This window comes from Mustela nivalis, assembly GCF_964662115.1.
Source record: "Mustela nivalis genome assembly, chromosome: 1".
In the NCBI taxonomy this organism is placed as follows: Eukaryota; Metazoa; Chordata; class Mammalia; order Carnivora; family Mustelidae; genus Mustela; species Mustela nivalis.
In genome coordinates, this window is record NC_139020.1 from 3,566,711 (window position 1) to 3,576,075 (window position 9,365).

Here is a 9,365-nt window from a genome sequence, read left to right on the forward strand (position 1 = left end):
TCCCAGCAAGCTCAGGCCTTCGCAAGGCCGCCCTCTGCTTGAAAGGCTGCCGTCCGTTCCGAAGCATCACATCCCCCAAAGTGCATCTCCCGGAATCCCGCTCACAGGGGAGCGGCTGCCTGCCACCCGGACCTCGCGTGGCCAGGGCTGGGGCTGAATAAGGGCTGCTCAGTGCCTGTGTCATATCCCGGCTCCCTTCGCACTGGAGACAAAGCTGCCCGCTGGGTGGGGAGTGTGGACTGGAGGGAACAGCCGGCCCCAGGGACACCCGGCTGGCTCCTCCCTCCCTCTCTGACCCAAAAAAGGAAGGTGACACAAAGGACCTCCAAGGACAAAGGAGCGAGAGACCCAAGAAAAAGGCCAACCACCGAGTCCAGGTTGGCAAGAAGCGGCTTATTGGGGGAACTCGCGGACAGAAGCGCATCCAGGTGGCGCCAGAAGAGATGGTCTCAGACCCGCTCTGTGGCTTCTGAAGCCTGCAGGCTCGGGACGGAGGAGACTTGGGGGAGGGGCTGGGGGTGCCCCAGAATGGACGGGGCTGTGGTTAGAAAAAAGGCTGCGGGGGGAGGGGGCTGTGCCCAAGAAGGCGTCGGGCCACAGTGGTCCTCCCGGTGCATCGCCCCACTCCGCGGAATGCTTGTCCTAGAATGCCCCGGCGGACGCCTGCGGTCCCCGTGCCCACGGCAGTCCCGCCACTCTCACCGCTCACTGCACCCCCCCCCGCCCGCCCCTTCCCTGCAGTTCTCTGGAGTGGCAGGGGTACGTCGGGGCCCAGCGCAGGCCGCCCCCAAATGGGCCCTCTTTGGCCTGAGGCCTGAAGCTTATTTTTAGTTGGAAGCAATCAAAAGCCAGGAAAAGCACATCACCTCCCGCTCAACCGCCCAGATTTACATTGGAAAGGAGAGTCCGCACCCCGGAGGGAGCCGTTCCCGGAGACTCCTTTCTGCCTCAGGAACTGATCTGCATGACAGAGCGACCTTTGTGTTCCCAAACACCTCCTGGCACCAGCCTGCGGATGACCTTCCTCCCCACTTGACCCCCCTTTGGAGCTCAGGACGTCCTACAGATGGAGGACAGATGTTAGCGTTCGGAGCCAACCACCAAAAAAGAATTCTTGAGACATCTTCAGTGAAAAAGTTGGTTTTATTTATGCACAGGGACAGGACCGATAGGCAGAAAGCCGCACCGGGGTGACAAGGAGTGGCCCATTATATACTTTTAAGTTGGGAGAGGGTTAGGGATGACACAGGTCTCTAAGGAATTTTGGAAGCAAGGTTTCTAGGACCCCAAGGGGGCCAGCTGTTGCTGGGGAAAGGTCATTTACTACTGTAATTAGCCGGCGACCCTTCAGAGGTGTATCGGTGGGTCACATGCTTGGGGGATGATGGCCAACATGTATCTTGGGAGGGTAGAGAGAGAGAGGTTTCCAAAGGAATTTTTACATGTTAAAATCGACTTACAGGATCCTGGGGGTTGGGCCTTTTCCTCTTAGCCAAGTCATCACATCCAGGCAGCTGGGCTCAAGAGGAAGGTCCCTCTGCCTGTTTCAAGGACGCGTCCGTGGACTGCAGCAGTAAGATTCCTGCGTCCTTTTGACTTTGTTTCCCACGTCACTACTGGCCTCCCGTTGCCTGACCGTCTTGGGAACGTCCGTGTCTGAGTGGATGCCCCGCATGCCCCAAACCAAAGTTGATTTTCTCCAGGTAATGTATCTCAAGTCGATCTGATTCTTCTGGACTAAGAAGAATTCTACTGGACTATCCGCCTGCTGGCTTGGAACTGAGAAATGAGGCCGGTAACAGAGGCACCGGCTGGGCCCCTGCAGAGTGGAGATGGGTGCGTGGAAATGGCCAGAGAAACTGTAGAGGGCTTGGCTGCCTCCATTCTGACCTCAAACTTTCTAGATGAGTTCTTCTTTCCAACGGGTCTCTGGGCTCCGGCGGAAGACCCCGAGGGCCAAGCATCCTCTGATGGGAACAGGAACTACCCCCTCCAGCGATAAGGGCTGCCCTGAGCCCCCGGGAGACCCTCCCGGTATTGACCCCAAGACCATGAAGGCTTTGACCGTCACTGCTGCCTTCCAGGACCCACCCACCTCCGTCCCACTTTTCCTTCCGTAAACCTGGAAGCATTTTCGCCAGTACTTTGGAGACTGGCTTTGAGACACCCGCCTACCATCTTCCCGGCACTGGCCTTGCTGAAATAAATCCCTTTCTCTTTCCGGGGCCACTCCTGTTCCTCTCCCTTTGGGTTTTGTCAGTGGTGAGTAGCCGAGCCTGACCCGTTTGAGAGCCCAGAGCCAGGGGTTCATGCGTCCCTGACACCAGCTACGGAGCAACCCCCAAGCGAGCTGTTGAAAGCTGGGCTGGAGTCCCTCCCGCCGGCCTCCCAGAGCCTGATGGGGGGCGGGGCTCACACACCCGAAGACCCTTCACTCTTCCGTGTAAAAGCATCTGGGTCATTAGTACACTGCACAACCCTAAAAGTTACTTTAGAATTTTGTAATTGTCCAGAAGTCTGGATGCTTCTAACATCTAAGATGCTTCTAACATCTCCCCTGGTCAATGTTATAATTGCCGTAATTCAATACGACCGCGCACAACGTGGAGCTATTTGGTGACCCAGCATCAGGGGCAACTCAGCGAAGCGTTCGAGGAGTGTTTCCCACGGGCTTCACTAATCTAATCCACCTGCTGCCGAGCTCACCCCGCGACGCCCCCTCCAGCGGGGCCGCCCGGCTCTGGTCACCACTGGCCCGCGCCACCAACCTCCCGTCCCGATCCTGAGACAGACAGCTTTGCCCAGAACACGTTTAGAAACTTTCTGTCTTGCCCACGTTAAGCATCTCCTTAATTACCAGCCTTTCCCAACACACTATTTTGAAACAATGATAGACATAGATGGAATTTCTTCACATCTTTCTGTTTGCACCATGTTCGTCCCTCCCACGGCTATGTTCAAGTGCGAGCATAAATTGGCAAGCAAGTTCTCTCTGCCCGAGGTCGTAGCACGTGAGGGATTCTGTCTTCATCCTAGGACTGACCTTTCCTGTTCCTTTGCACGGTAACGCAGGCGAGACGAGCATCTCCCCAGACTGGCTGTGGCTTTTCCTGTGCATCTTGTGGATTTGACCCGATCATTTCTCTCTGGAATGGCTTTCGATCACAAAGCGGTTATTGAAGTACGAGGCAGAAATGACGATACCCTCCAGGTCCGGTCCGATGCCTGCTCCGTGTCGGCGAGGGCTAAGCCCTTGGCCTTCCCCTCACTCGCGCCCCACGCGGGACCTGCACGGTGGAAATTCACAAGGCGCTCGGTACTGGGAGGAACCTGCAGGTTCCGGAGGTGATGCAACGTGGCCGGGGTCACCCCGTCACTAAGTGGAAGAGCTGATGGCTCTTGAACCTGGGGCGCACAAGCCCCACCATCCTGCTCGCCGCACCCAGCATTCTGCCTGCCGGTGCCCGCCTTTACAGAATGCAGGAAAAAAGAAACACCAAGTGCATGTTTGTGGCTGTCTCTTCCCCGGACTGGTCGCGTCCAGCAAAACTGCGACGACCCACGTTCTCACTTGCAGCCACCGGTGGCACTTTCTCTGTTGATCTTTCTTAACTTCCGAATCCAGCCCTAGTTTCTGTGTAAGAAGCCAAGGTTACTCACAGGGTCAGTTGTCAATGAGTTTGGAATCCTGAACCTGCTTCGTAATTGTGATTAATTTTGCTTTATGACTGAGTAAAGCAGGACGTCGTGGGAAGACACAGCTCGTGGGGACGTGCCCTCCGTGCGCACATGACCATCCCCTTCCTGCTTCCTTTTATTTAAGATTTTTTGTGTTTTTTAAAATTTTATTTTATTTTTAAGGATTTTATTTATTGGACAGACAGAGACCACAAGTAGGCAGAGGAGCAGCAGAGAGAGAGAGGAGGAAGCAGGCTCCCTACCAAGCAGAGAGCCCGATGCGGGGCTCGATCCCAGAACCCCGAGATCATGACCTGAGCAAAGGCTTTAACCCACTGAGCCACTCAGGCACCCCAAGATTTTTTAGTTTTGGGGTTCGAACTCACAACCCTGAGGCCCAAGGGTTGCGTGCTCTGAGCCAGCCATGCTCCCTCCTTCCCTGCTTCCTTTTAATACGGAATTCTGGCAAGCTAGCTTCAATCCAGGAGAAAGAGCACTACGTTTAATTTTAGAATACTTATTATTCTCCTGACAATACAGTTATTTAGTTCTAAAGTTCATTGATTTTTTTTTAAAGGTTTCACTTATTTATTTGACACAGACAGGCAGATATCACAAGTAGGCAGAGTCAGAGGGAGAAGCAGGCTCCCAGGACCCTGAGATCATGACCTGAGCCGAAGGCAGCGGCTTAACCCACTGAGCCACGCAGGCGCTCCAAATTCATTGATTTTTATAAGTCAAAATCCTTGGGAAGACTTTCAGGCAATATTTGAAAATCCTAGGCTTATTAGAGCCAGTGATAAGTCAGATGGGTTAAATCCACAGACTTGGCAAAAGCTCCGATGACATCATGATGGTTCTTGGTCACTGGTCATCACCACCCGTCTACTTTCCGAGTCCTAGAACCCTGACGATAATCCGCCTACCTTAGAAAGAAGGAACACTTAAAAGGAACAGGGAATCTGTTTTTACAAGTAGCAATTTCGCAGATTATCAGGGAACCAGACAATGAACCAAGTCAACTGAGTCACATTTAAGGTGGGGGCAGGGACGGGGGCGGGGCGGGGGCTGCTCTCTAATGGAGAAAACAGATTAAAGCACTTGACCCAGTTTTTATGAGATTGCTTCACAAGCGAACTTCTAGTTCTAGAGAGTTTCATCAAGCCTAGTTCTTAAAATCGATATTTAACGTAGATCTGGGGGGAAATATTTACTGAGATGTTTCAACGTGTCAGATTTCTGAAAGCGCCAAACACGCCAAGGACCCAAACGCATCCTGGAGACGATTTTAGCGCAGTAAGTGCTTCTCGGATCAAGTGTAAATGCACGTTCCTATTTTTTAGTGGAGTGATTCATGTTCTGGACCAGGGTCAACAAGGCTGGCTCTTTCCAAAAGAGAAGGGGTAAAGCTCCACCGTCTCCAAGATTTAAAAAACAAAACAGAAACACACGAAAGAAACCCAAGTACATCTCCAGTCTTTTTTTTTTTTCTTTTTTTTTTTTTTTTGGACGAATGTGCTCAGCTGTCTTGAAGGTCCTGGTAAGAAACAACGCCATTTTGTTGGTAGACACCCTGAAGCAGCTACTGTCAGGCTGCCCGGCCTGACGCCCTCGGTGTGTTCAGGGTTCGCTCTCACCACACAAGGTCTCCGTCTAGAAACCCAGAATGACGGTCAGCTCCCTCTTACCTGTTCCGGAATCGGCGCAGTCAATGTCAGGGGTAAAGCTGGGTCCCCTGCTATGTGGCCTGCGTACGGGAAAGAGGTTGACTGCTTGGTCCCAAGGGCTCATCTCCAGGGCACCAGGAGGACAGAGGCTGCCATGGCCACCACCAGCCTCGGGCCCGCCCCACGTCTGGGTCCCTGGAGAGGCAGAATCGCATCGCATCACGGTCCTGAGCACGCACGAGTCCTGTGGCATTTACCACTTGGGTTGATGGTTCCTGTCTGTTTCCCCAGAGAGGATGCCAGTTGCCCGAGGGCGGGGACCGTCTAGCATTCATCTTTGCAGTGCCAAAGCCTGGGCCATGACCGGCACGTTCATCATAATGCTGATGGGCAGAGAACAGGAGGGCTCCCTGAGAGCTGGACCCCATCCACACCCCAAGCACCCTCACTCTTTACAGAGTACGGAGCTCATCGATCACAAGCCACGGGGTGTCCCTCCCTCTGCCTTTGGCCACCTGCTAGCATATCCCCATCTGCCCACACCTCCTCTCCGCCCCACTAGCTCATCTAACAGAAGCCCCGGGCCCCGGATTCACCCCTTCCCATTAGGAGAAAAAGAGGACGAAGGGCGGATGAGTTGCACCTGAAACACCTGGAGTACTTTCCGAGCTGCTTGTTTGAAAGGTCCTGGACTTCACTGTCGGACCCGGGTCCGACCTCCTTCCTGTACCTCCTGGCCGAAGGAGGCTCACCTTCCTGGGGTGGAGGGCTTTATACTTCCTGGAGAGCAGGCAGCGGCACAGCTGGGATCACCTCGGAGGGCAGGCACTAGCTCAGAGGAAGCTGTGCCGCTGCACCCCAGCGAGAGGCTCTGGGGGTCGAGATCCAGCCTTATCTACCCAAAGAATCCCACGGTGCAGATTTTAAAGCATCTGTCTTCCTCCCTCCTTTCCTGATGGCAATTTATGGAACAGCACAGAAGAAATCCCATCTAAATCTGCTTTCTCATTGTACGCAGCTCACCGTCAAGTGCTCAGAAGGTCTACTGCTGGTACACACGCATGTGCACACACACAGAGTCCTCCTCCAATCTTGCGTAAGGCAAACGGTTGCCAGAAACAGGGGTGACTGCCAGAAACCCGTGACAGTCCGGTTCCTATCAGTGACAGCCATCTGCTGAACCGGCGGACCTCGATGTCCTTGGTCTTCAAGGACCAGCGTGGGCGCGGAGAGAGAGGAGGAGGCCGTCAGGCCCTTCCGGGAAAGGCAAGCAGGCAGCCGACTGATGGTTCTAGCTGGGGAGAAACTCCCCACTTCGTGAGGCTTCTCAACTGTGAGCACCCCATGGGTCGGACACTTAACCCAGCCCGATTTCCACCCTGTTGACAAGACAGCCACAGCCCACTCCAGTCCCAAGCCTGCCTGAGCCTTGGACGCGGCGTTTGCAGGCCAGGGCTGTCATAAACCATGGGCACAGCCATCTGACCCCTCAGCGCTTCCCAGTCCCATTCTCCTTGCCATGGGCTTTTCAAAGACCTTCTCCTGCTGCCAACACATACCGAGGATCGGCAAAGGTCTCTGCAAAGATACCAGTTCAGGTCCTAATCGCCGGAACCTGTCATCCGAGCTTCTCTGGAAAAAGGGTCTTTGCAATTGTGATTAAGTGAACGATCCTGAGACGGGGAGTTCATTCTGGATTACCCGAGCGGACCCTGCATGCCATGGTGAGTGTCGTAAGAGGGAGACGTGACGCACAGAGCAGGCCATGTGACCGCAGAAGCAGAGCGTGGAGGGTGGAGGGATGTGGCCACAGTCAATCATATCAGTAGCCACCAGAGCTGGAAGAGGCAAGGAAAGAAACACGGCCCCGTGATCAGGGCCCAGCGCTACCGACTGCGGACCTGTGGCCTCTAGAGCCCTGCAACGCTGAATGTCTGCTGTTTCGAGCCACCAAGGTTGTGGTCATTTGTTATACCCTCAATAGGAAAGGAATACCTCCCTCTGCGCTCCAACCTATTTTTTTAAAGGGACAACTATTCAACCCACAGCTGAATCCCATTGGGACGTCTAGGGGATGGCTCCAAATGAAACAGCCGGTTAGGGGGATCACAGCCGATTGAAATGTCCCACCTCTGAACAGGTACAGCCTCATGCTTTTAAACCAATACAGACCTCCCTCCCCCAGTTTACAAAAGGGCTGTGTTTACCTGGTCCCAGAAATGCAGAGAGACCAAGTTAGAGTCTTACTAATTACTAATGCCACAGAAGCAGACACCCCTCGAACAGTTTCTGGCCATGGGGAACGGATGGCCCGGGGTGCAGCCCTAGCCACGGGTCCCAAACTTCTGGGAACACACAGGTTCGTCGACACGGTCTCTGCATCACAAGAGCCCACAGGAAGCTGGCCTGGAAGCAGCCAGTAACGGCTAACTAGGGGCCACAGTAGGGCAGACAGAGCAGAGGCAGGGGGCTGGCTCTTAGTGCAGAAATGGGACCTGCCGGCAGACGAGCAGGAAAAAGGCATCCCCGGAAGTACCTGGGGCAGTAGACCTAGTAGAGGAACGGAGGGAAGCCCTCTCTGGACCGCTCTGGAGGCCCACACGGGGGCTGCACCCATCCGCTCTGCCTTGAGAGACATGGGACTAAAACGGACCGGCCTGGGAAGGGAGGGAGCCCATCTCACACAAGATGCTGGTGCAGTGGCCACAGGGACGGGCCCGAAACCCCAGAGGGCAGGAGCAGCAGCAGGAGGGCAGGTGAGGACGGACTGAAGGAGCATTTAAGAGGCACAGGGGGCAGACTCGGTGATGGCCGAATGCAGAAACTGACGAGCCAGAGGGTCTAAAACAACCAGCAAGTTCCTGGCAGGGTGGGGGGCAGGCCAGGCGGCAGGACAAGGACAGGGAAGGGTCAACAAGCGTAAGGTGGAACAGAAAAAAAAAAAAAATAGGTTGCACACCCACTGTAGGTCAGGCACCGTGCTAGGTTCTGGGCAGGCAGACGTGAGGAGCTCGCTGCGGGCTCGGAGGGTCCTGGCAGGCACATCCAAGAGAGTATGCCCAAGCGGTAGCACAAGCTATGTGAGGAGCACCAAACCCAGAAGGACAGTGACTCGGGGAGGGAGGAGGGGGGGGAAATCCCTGACCCTCCCCCAACCCCTCCCATGGGGCAGTAACGCAGCCTCTGGGATGAACTGATCAAGGTCAGAGGTAGGGGTCTGGTCTAGGACGGTGGCAGTGCTGTGAAGGGGGAGAGGGCAACACCCAAAACAGGGGCAAGAGACAGAGCGGGACTTGTTTGGGGGGAGCCCTGGGGGCAGAGAGGGGACCATAGGAGCGGGGGGGGGGGTATCCGTCTGCTGGGTCAGGTCCCCTACATGGAGACTGAATGCCAGCCTTGGAGCAACCGAGAGCCGTCAGAAACCTGAGCACGGGAGTGACACGGGATCTTTCGCTTTTTAAAAAGGTCACTTGGATTGCAAAGGGAGGGTAGACGAGAAGGGAAACATCGGGAAGCCGGAGAGCAGTCGGGAAGCCGCTGGGGAACGTGGTTACGGCCCCGGGACGGATGGACTACAGGGCCTTAGTGGAACTACAGGGCCCCGTTCGGAGCCTCAGGAGACCCAAAGTGGGAGGCCGGACGTGGGCAGAGGAGCCAGCCAAGGAGGCGGAGAGCGGAAGGTCAGACAACAGGTAGAGACTCTGAGAGACGGAGGCATCAGTGAAACCCGCGGGTCTGAAGGAGGAATTGGTAGCAACCACAAATCCAGGAGGTCAGCTGAAAGGCTGCGGTTTCCGCTGGATCTGTGGGTCGGTCCGGGGCAGGGATGCCGCGAGGGCAAAGGCTCGATGACATGGCTTGGAGACGAGACACCAACATGTGTCTTCCGGAGGCCGCTAGAAAGGCAGGTACACTGGGAGGGGCGGCTTCTGGCCTTTGGTACTGAGAAAACCTGGCTCTTGCCTCGCAGCTGGACCTGGCTTCCCAGCCATGGAGTGGGCATAAGGGGGTGTGCTGGCC